Source organism: Callithrix jacchus, chromosome 16, assembly GCF_049354715.1.
Source record: "Callithrix jacchus isolate 240 chromosome 16, calJac240_pri, whole genome shotgun sequence".
Lineage (NCBI taxonomy): Eukaryota > Metazoa > Chordata > Mammalia > Primates > Cebidae > Callithrix > Callithrix jacchus.
The window spans coordinates 9,920,880-9,933,594 of record NC_133517.1 but is presented as its reverse complement, the minus strand read 5'-3'; the positions used below and the strand labels follow the sequence as shown (position 1 = coordinate 9,933,594).

The 12,715-nt window shown below is 40.0% G+C and overlaps 1 protein-coding gene across 1 annotated transcript in view; it reads right to left on the bottom strand.

Annotated features, from left to right (window-relative positions):
* Positions 1 to 6,613: 6,613 nt before the first annotated feature.
* LOC100402966 (tripartite motif-containing protein 43B) overlaps positions 6,614 to 12,715 on the bottom strand; it is a 49,778-nt gene continuing 43,676 nt past the window's right edge. Inside the window, exon 5 of the transcript XR_013528244.1 lies at positions 6,614 to 6,898. The gene's annotated coding sequence lies outside the window, so the exon portion shown is untranslated. The remainder of the gene's footprint in view (positions 6,899 to 12,715) is intronic.

The following is a 12,715-nucleotide window of genomic DNA, read 5'->3' as shown; positions in this document are numbered from 1 at the left end:
AAGCCCATCAGACTCACAGCAGATCTCTCGGCAGAAATTCTACAAGCCAGTAGAGAGTGGGGGCCAATCTTCAACATCCTTAAAGAAAAGAAATTTCAACCCAGAATTTCACATCCAGCCAAACTGAGCTTCATAAGTGAAGGAAAAATAAAATCCTTTGTGAACAAGCAAGTACTCAGAGATTTTGTCACCACCAGGCCTGCTTTACAAGAGCTCCTGAAAGAGGCACTATACACAGAAAGGAACAACCAGTACCAGCCATTCCAAAATCACACTAAATGCTAAAAATCATCAACATAATGAAGAATCTACAACAACTAATGGGCAAAACAGCCAGCTAGCATCAAAATGGCAGTATCAACTTTACACATAACAATATTAACCCTAAATGTAAATGGGCTAAATGCACCAATCAAAAGACACAGACTGGCAAATTGGATAAAAATCCAAAACCCATCAGTGTGCTGTATCCAGGAAACCCATCTCATATGCAAGGATACACAAAGGCTCAAAATAAAGGGATGGAGGAAGATTTACCAAGCAAATGGAGAGCAAAAAAAAAGCAGGAGCTGAAATTCTCATCTCTGATAAAATAGACTTTAAAGCAACAAAGATCAAAAGAGACAAAGAAGGCCATTACATAATGGTAAAAGGATCGATACTACAAGAAGAGCTAATGATCCTAAACATATATGGACCCAATACAGGAGCACCCAGATATATACGACAAGTTCGTAATGACTTACAAAGGGACATAGACTCCCACACAATAATAGTGGGAGACTTTAACACTCCACTGTCAATATTAGACAGATGAACCAGGCAGAAAATCAACAAAGATATCCAGGGCTTGAACTCAGACCTGGAACAAGCAAACCTGATAGACATTTACAAAACTCTCCACACCAAGTCCCCAGAATATACATTCTTCTCAGCACCACATCACACCTACCCTAAAATTGACCACATAATTGGAAGTAAAGCACTCCTTAGCAAATGCAAAACAACTGAAATCATAACAAACAGTCTCTCAGACAATAGTGCAATCAAGTTAGAACTCAGAATTCAGAAACCAACCCAGAACCGCACAGCTTCATGGAAACTGAACAACTGGCTCTTGAATGTTGACTGGATAAACAAAGAAATGAAGGCAGAAATAAAGAAGTTCTTCGAAACTAATGAGAACGAAGACACAACATGCCAGAATCTCTGGGACAGATTTAAAGCAGTCTCTACAGGAAAATATATAGCAATGAGTACCCATAGGAGAAGAGTGGAGAGATCCAAAATTGACACCCTATCGTCAAAATTGAAAGAGCTAGAGGAGCAAGGTCAAAGAAACTCAAAACCTAGCAGAAGACAAGAAATAACTAAGATCAGAGTTGAACTGAAGGAGATAGAGACATGAAAAACCCTTCAAAAAAATCAATAAATCCAAGAGCTGGTTTTTTGAAAAGATCAACAAAATAGACCTCTAGCCAAATTGATAAAAAAGAAAAGAGAGAAAAACCAAATAGATGCAATAAAAAATGATAAAGGGGAAATCACCACAGATTCCACAGAAATTCAAACCATCATCTGAGAATATTACAAACAACTCTATTCACATAAACGAGTAAACCTGACAGAAATGGATAAATTTATGGACTCCTGCATCCTCTCAAGCCTAAACCAGGAGGAAGCCAAAACTATGAATAGACCAATAACAAGGTCAGAAGTTGAGGCAGCAATTAAGAGCCTACCACACAAAAAAGCCCAGGTCCAGATGGGTGAACAGCCGAATTCTACCAGACACACAAAGAAAAGCTGGTAGCATTCCTTCTAAAACAATTCCAAAGAATCAGAAAAAAAAGGGAATTCTTCCCAAATCATTTTATGAGACCAACATCATCCTGATACCAAAACCCGGCAGAGACCCAACAAGAAAAGAAAAGTTCAGGCCAATATCCATGATGAACATAGATGCAAAAATCTTCAATAAAATATTGGCAAGCCGATTGCAACAGCACATCAAAAAACTTATCCATCATGATCAAGTAGGATTCATCCCGGGGATGCAAGGCTGGTTCAACATACGCAAGTCTATAAAAGTAATTCACCACATAAACAGAACCAAAAAAAAAAAACCACATGATTATCTCAATTGACACAGAGAAGGCATTCGACAAAATTCAACAGCCCTTTTTGCTAAAAACCCTCAATAAACTCGGGATCGATGGAACATATCTCAAAGTAATAAAAGCTATTTACAACAAATCAACAGCCAATATCATACTGAATGGGCAAAAACTGGAAGCATTCTCTTTGAAATCTGGTACTAGACAAGAATGCCCTCTTTTTCCACTCCTATTCAATATAGTACTGGAAGTTCTAGCCAGAGCAATCAGGCAAGGAAAAGAAATAAAGAGTATTCAAATAGGAAAGGTGGAAGCCAAATTGTCTCTATTTGCAGACGACATGATAGTATACCTAGAAGACCCCATCACCTCAGCCCAAAAACTCCTGAAACTGATAAGCAACTTCAGCAAAGTCTCAGGATATAAAATCAATGTGCAAAAATCACAAGCATTCGTCTACACCAATAACAGACTTAAAGAAAGCCAAATCAAGAACGAACTGCCATTCACAATTGCTACAAACAGAATAAAATACCTAGGAATACAACTCACAAGAAATGTAAGGGACCTTTTCAAGGAAAACTACAAACCACTGCTCAATGAAATAAGAGAGAACACAAACAGATGGAGAAACATTCCATGTTCATGGTTAGGAAGAATTAATATTGTGAAAATGGCTATATTGCCCAACGTAATTTACAGAATCAATGCTTTCCCAACAAACTACCATTGACTTTCTTCACAGAACTGGAAAAAACCACCATGAACTTCATATGGAACCAAAAGAGAGCTCGCATAGCCAAGTCAATTCTAAGCAAAAAGAACACAGCGGGAGGCATCACACTACCGGATTTCAAACTATAGTACAAGGCTAAAGTAATCAAAACAGCATGGTACTGGTACCAAAACAGAGATATAGACCAATGGAACAAAACAGAGGCATCAGAGGCAACACAACATATCTACAACCATACAATCTTTGATAAACTTGACAAAAACAAGCAATGGGGAAAGGATTCCCTGTTTAATAAATGGCGTAAGGAAAACTGGCTAGCCATGTGCAGATAGCAGAAACTGAACCTTTTCCTGACACCTTACACTAAAATTCACTCCAGATGGATTAAAGACTTAAACATAAGACCTGGCACCATAAAAACCCTAGAAGAAAATCTAGGCAAAACTATCCAGGACATAGGAGTAGGCAAGGACTTCATGAACAAAACACCAAGAGCATTGGCAACAAACGCCAAAATAGACAAATGGGACCTAATGAAACTTCACAGCTTCTGCACAGCAAAAGAAACAGTCACTAGGGTCAATCGGCAACCAACAGAATGGAAAAAACTTTTTGCAGTTTACCCATCTGACAAAGGGCTGATATCCAGAATCTACAAAGAACTCAAACAGATTTACAGGAAGAAAAACAAACAAGCCCATTCAAAAATGGGCAAAGGATATGAACAGACACTTTGTGAAAGAAGACATATATGAGGCAAACAATCATATGAAAAAATGCTCATCATCACTGGTCATGAGAGAGATGCAAATCAAAACCACATTTAGATACCATCTCACACCAGTTAGAATGGCGATCATTAAAAAATCTGGACACAGCAGATGCTGGAGAGCATGTGGACAAAAAGGAACACTTTTACACTGTTGGTAGGAGTGTAAATTAATTCAACCATTGTGGAAGACAGTGTGGCGATTCCTCAAGGCCTTAGAAATAGAAATTCCATTTGACCCAGCAATCCCATTAATGGGTATATATCCAAAGGACTATAAATCGTTCTACTATAAGGACACATACACACGAATGTTCATTACAGCATTGTTTACAATAGCAAAGACCTGGAACCAACCCAAATGCTTATCGATGATAGACTGGATTGGAAAAATGTGGCACATATACACCATGGAATATTATGCAGCAATCAGAAATGATGAGTTTGTGTTGTTTGTAGCTACATGGATGAATCTGGAGAACATCATTCTCAGCAAACTGACTCAAGAACAGAAAATGAAATACCGCATATTCTCACTCATAGGTGGCTGATGAAAAATAAGGACACATGGACACAGGGTGGGGAGTACTAAACACTGGGGTCTATTGGGGGGAAAAGGGGAGGGCCAGCAAGGGGGGGAGCCGGGGAGGGATAGCCTGGGGAGAAATGCCAAATGTGGGTGAAGGGGAGAAAGGAAGCAAAACACGTTGCCATGTGTGTACCTATGCAATTGTCTTGCATGTTCTGCACATGTACCCCAAAACCTAAAATGCAATAAAAAATTAAAAAAAAGAAATGTGTCTGTGAGAAGCAAGAGTTCTGTATCTACATATAAAATAAAACAAAACGGGAATCCTGTTTTTGTTCCCAAGCATCCCTTTGATACTACCATTGAGTTTTTATAATTAGGATAGTTTTCTCCCAGCACCCTCACTAAACGACACCCCTGTACCTTCATCTTGCACAATTCCCTTCCTTCCTCTCCAGCAAACATTCCTCTACCCAAGCCTACCAGCACCACTTTCCTTTGCCAGGTGAGTCGCATGCTGCCACACACACACCCTAAGAGCTGGCTGCCCTCAAGAGGAAGTTCACTTACAACATCTTGATTAAAAGGAAATGCATGCGTTTTTCCTACTGTGGTTCGCACACTTTGGAGAGAAAAAATATGCAGCCTGAAAAGTGAAATGACTCTGACATGGCTTCTTAATGTAGCTGCTGGGGATACAATTTCTGATCCCTAGTTTAGTATTCCCTCTGCTACTTTTTCTGCCTCTCTACTCATTTGTCTTTTGCTTCTCTACTCATTCCCTCTGTGACTCTAGCAGGACTCCTAGATACAATTAAATTATAATAGTTTCTCCTCAATCCCTTTCTCACAGGACTGAGTGAGTTAGGAAGAGAAAGCCCTCCTCTTCCAACCTTTCTTCCTAATTCCTCCCACTGTTATTCTTGTACACAAAATTTAGACAGGTTAATACTTAGGCACATTAATTTTAATGCATTTTTAATTAAGAAAGCAATACTTGTAGAATACTTGAAAGCTATAATGCATGAAACAACAGTTACCTGTAAATCCACACCCCAAAGATAACCACAGTGAAGACATTGCTGTATTTTATTTCCATAATGTTTCTATATAGAGCTGTATGTTTTAGCATTTTGGGGGACTATACTGGACTTAGAGTTTTGCTTCCATATTTGTTTCTTATGTCACTAAAAATTATTGAAGAGCATAAATATAATGAATGCCTTATAGTTTATCACACACTCTAATCAGTTTTGGACTAGTGGCTAATCATTTTTAATTGACTCTTTCTCAGTTGTGTGCTGATAAACTGGCTCTCTAAAAAAAATCCTTGACTTATTTATTGTATTTTCCAGTTTCCATGGTGTAAATGCTCCTACCATGGCAGATATCAACAGTCAGCTCACAAGAGTTCCTAAAAATTTAATCAGTTATTGTAAGCTGGTATGGGTCAGTTCCAACAAGCCATGGACTATCAAATACTATAAAGATGATATATTTTGGCTCCTATGCAGCTGAAACTTATGTAGGGCCCTTGATAAACAAGGAAATGTCCTTTAAGCCCATAGTTGCCTCCATTTTTGCCATGGTGTGTTTCACCTTGCTGTGTTCCTAGTTGACAACCTTCACTTCAGAGTGACCCATCTCCAGGAATGACCTCAGAAAAAGACTGGCAGACAACCTGGAATATCCTTCAATAGTTTTCTTTACATTCCTTGACATGGTCACTCAAAATCACTTTCCATAATCTTGCGTTTCCTGCCTTTCATTGCTATTCAATCCTAATGATTTTCAGATTTTTAACTTCCATTCAGTTACAGTTACATATGGTTTGAACATAAAAGAGGACAGTTAATCTGAAATGAAAAAACGAAGTAAAACACTGATGTGTAGCTAACTTTGCAAGTAGGTAGGATGAGCTTTCAAGTCATCTGTTCACTGACTACTGAATTGCTCCTTAAAAAAAAAGTCCTACAACTGTGACATAAGATCAAACAAATAGCTTTTCTGAAACTTTTATTACCTACAATGGGGTTCTGTAGGCCACCAACTTCAGAGTAAATGTGTCAAAGTTGAATTTATAATATTTCATCCACCATCACATTATGATAACCACTGGACTTCTTAGCTAAGCAGAAAGTTAAGTAAAATTTTCAGATTCCATCTGAATTACATCTCTTATTTCCCCACAAAGCTTAGTGCAGTGCTTACCTGTGGTGACAATTGTCAGTACACATATATCGAGTTAATGAAGATTGACATGAGCATAAAATGTATGACAGTAGAGAAAAGGCTGAATGTTCTGAGGCTACTGTATCACAAGTAAGGCTTAGGAATGGAAAAGACCTGGGTTGAAATCTGAGCTCCTTATTTGTCAGCTGTGAACTTGAATGAGCTGTTTAATCTTTCTGAGCTTCTATTTCCTCCTCTAAATATTTAGATAACATCTTACATCTTCCTTTGTAGGGTGGTTGCAAGGTGTTTCAGTTATCTCTTGCTATGTAACAAACTACTCAAAACTTAACGCCTTAAAACAGCCATTTATTTTGCTTTTGGTATTGTTGATAAGAAATCTGGGAAGGGCTCATCTGGGTAATCTGTCTCTGTTCCATGTGGCATCCGTTGATTTGGCTGGAGGTACAGGATTTAAGATGTATGGCATATTAATACAATTATCTGTATAAGCTCTTTTATGCTTCTTGGCCTCTCCTTCTTATCCTCTGAGGATGGGTGTTGGCAGACTTTTCCTGTAAAGGTCCAGATAGTGACTATGTTAGGCTTCAGGGTCACATGATGTCTGTCACAGCTATTCAACTCTGCCATTATAGCAAGAAAGAAGCCACAGACAATAAGTAGACAGATGAGCATGACAATTTCAATAAAATATTATTTTAAGTTTCCTATACTTTTTGCCTATAACAGACTGTTGTTATTCTTTTGGCTGCCCCACCTCGCCATTCTTAGCTAGAAAATAACGATAATGCAAACAGGCCGATGAGCCTGATTTGGCCTACAGGATATAGTTTGCTGGCCCTGACTCTTGGGCCTTTCCATGTAGTGGGTTTCTCACAGCATGGTGGTCCCAGAGTAGTCGTATCTCTTACACAGTAGCTAGGTCCCCACAGCAAATATTCTGTGAGGCGGGAAGTGGAAGCAGTAAAAATCTTAAGACTTGGGATCTGAAACTGGCATAATGTCATTTCTGCTGTAGTTTTTTGATCAAAGTAGTCATAGGGCCCACCCATTTTGGAGGGGGTGGCGAAATTGAGGGCATAGAGATTGGAGGGGTTGAAGAAACTATCTCCTTGATGTGAGAATGACTAGATCACATTGCATAGGAGCACGTGGAAAGGAGAGATTATTGTAGCTACAAATACAATCTACCATGTGAGGATTAGGAATAATATTCATAAAGTACCTGTTTTCCATGATATGCACCAAATGAATGATGACTCATATTGCTATTAATAGTGTCATTATTAACTTTAAGGAGGGAGCAATTAGCACCAAATTTGTATTGACCTTCTTAAAGGAAAAAGGTAGTGAAAAATTAGGCTTTTAAGAAATTCTCACTTGTGTTTCACTCATCCGCAGTAATGGGGCTCATAATAGTACCTATTTTTGAGTTGTTTTAAGAAGTTTATTGAAATAAAATATAAAAAGTGATTAAGTACTACACATTGACATGAATGCCATAACTGTTCATTACTATTATTTTATGTCATGTTTGAAATAATTTATTGTTTTTGATTATCTTAAGCTTTTCTAAAACTTCAAAAACCTTGACTCTGAAATGCATTGATGGACGCAGTGACTCACGCCTGTAATCAAATCACTTTGGGAGGCCAAGGTGGGTGGATCACCTGAGAGCAGGAGTTCAAGACCAGCCTCGCCAACATGGTGAAACCCCTCTCTACTAAAAATACAAAAGTTAGTCAGGCATGGTAGTGGGCACCTGTAATCCCAGCTACTCCAGAGGCTGAGGCGAGAGAATTGCTAGAACCCAGGAGGCAGAGGTTACAGTGAGCCCAAGATCACACCACTGCACTCTAGTCTGGGCTAAAGAAAACATGAATCAAGATGCCAAGTCACAGGATTTAATAACTTCATGAATTATATAACTTACACATTCAAGAGAACAACGTTTTTAAATTGAAGCTTGCATTATTAAAAATTATGCATATAACAATATAATGGATATAAGTAACTTAATGTACACATTACAGTCAAATTCTGAGGTAAATTTTTCATTGGATTTACATTTTTAAACAACTAATAAACATGTTTTAGGTGCATTTTGCCTAAATAAAGTGGTAGCCAAATATGATATTGACCACTATAAAAACAATCACATAAGAAGAAAAACACTAATACAGAAAAGAACTGATTCAGAATTGTAAATAGGGTGCAAATTGGGGTTTTGTTGAGTGATACTGGTTTCAATTGGTGAGTTTCTAAAATAAGGCAGCAAATGAATAAAAGTGTCAGGACACCAATGAAAATTCTAAACAACTGCAAGTAAATTGGTTTACCGAGTAATAAATCTTGAATCCTGCTGTTTGATCTGTATTTTGATAAAAATACACAACTGGTGAAGGAAAAGAAGAAATCCACTGGTGTTTAAAAGTAGGTGTGTGTGTGTGTGTGTGTGTGTGTGTGTGCATGTGCGCATGCACGCACGCACTTCAGTACAGCTTTGTTGCTAAGTACTACTTCCCATTGAAATTTTTCCTTTGAGAAACTTCTGATCCAATGACTGGGGCAGGGCAAGTATAGGTAAACCTGGACCAGCAGGGAGCAGTGGCTCATGCCTGCAATCCCCAGAGGTGGGTGGATCACTTGAGACCAGGAGTTCAAGACCAACCTGGCCAACATGGTGACAACCCATCTCTTCTAAAAATATAAAAATTAGCTGGGCATTGTGGCACATGTCTCTAATCCCAGCTACTTAGGAGGTTGAGGTAAGAGAATTGCTTCAACCCAGGAGGCAGAGGATGCAGTGAGCCAAGATCATGCCACTGCACTGCAGCCTGGGTAACAGAGACAGACCATGGAAAGAAAGAAAAGAAAAGAAAAAAGAAAGAGAGAAAAGAAGAAGGAAAAAGAAAAGAAGGGAGAGAGGAGAGAAAGAAAGAAAAAGAAAGAAGGAAAGAAAAAGGAAAGAAAGAGAAGAGAAAGACAAAGGAAAAAGAAAGAAAGAGAGACAGAGAAAGGAGGTTGGATCATATGTTTGTGCCAGAAATTAAGGAAGAAAAGAAAGAAAGAAGGAAAGAGAAAAAAGAAGAAAAGAGAGAAGGAAAAACAGAAGAGAAAGGGAGGAACTTAGATCATTCCTTTGTGCCAGAAAGTAAGGAAATGCACAGAAACTGATGGTTACAAGAGAAGAGGATGGAAACTGATGGATACAAGAAAAGAAGGTGGAAACTGATGGATGCAAGCGAACAGGATGTAAGCTTCAGCTTTAAGAGGCTCCCACTGGCCAACTTTAGAACAATGTTTCTTTTCTTTATCCCAAATACACAGGAGAATTTGAGAACAATTTGAACTCAAAATGGGTAACAGGACTAAAAGGTTATATTCAAAATTCCATAAATTAATACAGATAACAGAAAGGTTTAAAATTTTTTTTTGAGACAGTTTCGCTGTTGTTACCCAGACTGGAGGGCAATGGCTCGATCTCGGCTCACCGCAACCTCCGCCTCCCGGGTTCAAGCAATTTTCCTGCCTCAGCCTCCCGAGTAGCTGGGACTACAGGTGCACACCACCATGCCCAGCTAATTTTTGTATTTTTAGTAGAGACGGGGTTTCACCATGTTGACCAGGATGGTCTCGATCTCTTGACCTCGTGATCCACCCGCCTCGGCCAAAAGGTTAAATTTTTAAAAGGTGTGAGTGCAACAGCCTGAAAAGCTCAGAGAAAAATAACCTATATGTGATGGTTTATTTTCAATTCTCAGTGCCTTAGTTTTAAGCCAGCTACATGGAAATAAATAGATAAAGAAGCAGAGTGTACGGAGTCACCGCCCCCGCCTTCCTGCCTTCCCTTTCACCCAGCAGCCAGGCGCCTATCAGTAAGGGCCCCCTCAACTACCTGCTCCCCACCCCATGAAGAATTTAGTTTAGGCTAGCTTGCAACATAGATAATTGTACCCTTCCTTTTTTTTTTTTTTTTTTTTTTTGGAGATGGAGTCTCGCTCTGTCACCCAGCCTGGAGTGCAATGGCGTTGTCTTGGCTCACTACAACCTCCGCCTCCCAAGTTCAAGCACACCGTTGCACTCCAGCCTGGGAAACAGAGCAAAAACTTCATTTAAAAAATAATAGGCCGGGCACTGTGGCTCACACCTATAATCCCAGCACTTTGGGAGGCTGAGGTGAGTGGATCCTGAGATCAAGAGATCAAGACCATCCTGGTCAACATTGTGAAACCCCATCTCTACTAAAAATACAAAAATTAGCTGGGCATTGTGGTGCAAACCTGCAGTCCCAGCTACTCGGGAGGCTGAGGCAGGAGAATTGTTTGAACCCGGGAGGCGGAGGTTGCCGTGAGCTGAGATCACGCCATTGCACTCCAGCCTGGGTAACAAGAGAGAAACTCCGTCTCAAAAAATATTAATAATAATAATAATAATAGGCCAGGCATTATGGCTCTCACCTGTAATCCCAGCATTTTGGGAGGTCAAGGCAGGGGGATCATTTGTGATCAGGAGTTCGAGACCAACCTGGCCAAAATTGGCCAAACTCCATCTCTACTAAAAATACAAAATTAGCCAGGCATGGTGGGGAGCACCTGTAATCCCAGCTACTCGGGAGGCTGAGACAGGAAAATTGCCTGAGCCTGTATGGTGGAGGTTGCGGTGAGACAGGATCACACCATTGCACTCCAGCCTGGATGACAGGGTGAGACTCCATCCCAAAAAAAAAAAACAAATAAAATTAATAATAATAATATCTGCCAATAGTACCAAAATGTTTCCAGATAGATCTCAACTTCCCAGTATCCTAAGAAACATGGATATATCTTGAGTCCTTGTGTGTTCGTTTTGTTTTCAGGATCAGATAATTAGTTGATCTGGATGATAATTAGATGATACACCTACATTACGTAATTCTACCATTTCAGCTACGAGAAATGTGAAGGCAAAACTTTTTAAAAATGTTTTGAGACAGAGTCTCACTCTGTTACCCAGGCTGGAGTGCAGTGACATGAGCATGGCTCACTGCAGCCTCAACCTTCTGGGTTCAGATCCTCCCACCTCAGCCTCCTGAGTAGCTGGAACTACAGGCATGTGCCACCACTAACCCTGGATCATGTTGGTATTTTTGTTGTTGAAACAGAGTCTCACTCTGTTGCCCAGGCTGGAGTGCAGTGGCGCAATCTCGGCTCACTGCAACCTCCACTTCCTGGTTCAAGAGATTCTCCTGCCTCAATCTCCTGAGTGGCTGGGATTACAGAGACTCACCACCATGTCCAGCTAATTTTTGCATTTTTTTTTTTAGTAGAGATAGAGTCTTGCCATGTATGGCCAGGCTAGTCTCAAACTGGTGGTCTCAGGTGATCTGCCCACCTCAACCTCCCAAAGTGCTAGGATTACAGACATCAGCCACTGTGCCCAGCCTGATTTATATATTTTTTTAATGTTTTACCATGTTGCCCAGGTTGGCATGGAACTCCTCAGCTCAAGCAATCCACTCACCTCACCCTCCCAAAATAAAGCTAAACATTTTAATATAATATGGAACAAAATTCTTTTTTTTTCCCCAAGGAATCTCACTCTGTACCTCAGGCTGGAATACACTGGTGTGATCTCAGCTCCCTGCAACTTTCACCTCCCAGGTTCAAGTGAATCTCCTGCCTCAGCCTCCCGAGTGCTGGGATTATAGACACTCACCACCATGCCTGGCTAATTTTGTATTTTTAGTAGAGTCGGGTTTGGCCAAAGTTGGCCAACTTGGTCTCGAACTCCTGACCTCAAGTGATCCACCCACCTTTGTCTCCCAAAGCACTGAGATTACAGGTGTGAGCCATTGCACTCAGCCTAAAATTATGTATTCAAAGACACCATCCCTGGAAAATGAAACAGCTAGGCACAGTGGCTCCCACCTGTAATCTCTGCATTTTGGGAGTCTGAGGTGGTTGGATTTCTTGAGGCCAGGATTTCGAGACCAGCCTGACCAACATGGTGATATCCCATTTCTATTAAAAATGCAAAAATTAGTTGGGCATGATGGCCCACACCTGTAATCCCAGCTACTCAAAAAAATAGTAATAACAAATAAAAAGAAAGACTTTCAGAATGAAATAATTACGGAATACAACAGAGAATAGAGGAGACACAATAATTTAAAAGGCAAAAAGGAGAAAGGAGGCAGGAGTAAGGTAAGATAGACATTTATCTGCAGTGGCCAGTTACGGTGGCTCATGCCTGTAATCCCAGCACTTTAGGAGGCCATGACAGGCAGGTCACTTGAACTCAGGAGTTTGAGACCATCCTGGAGAACATAGTGAGACCCTGTCTCCACAAAAAAAATGAAAAAATTGGCCAGACATGGTGGTGCGCCTGTG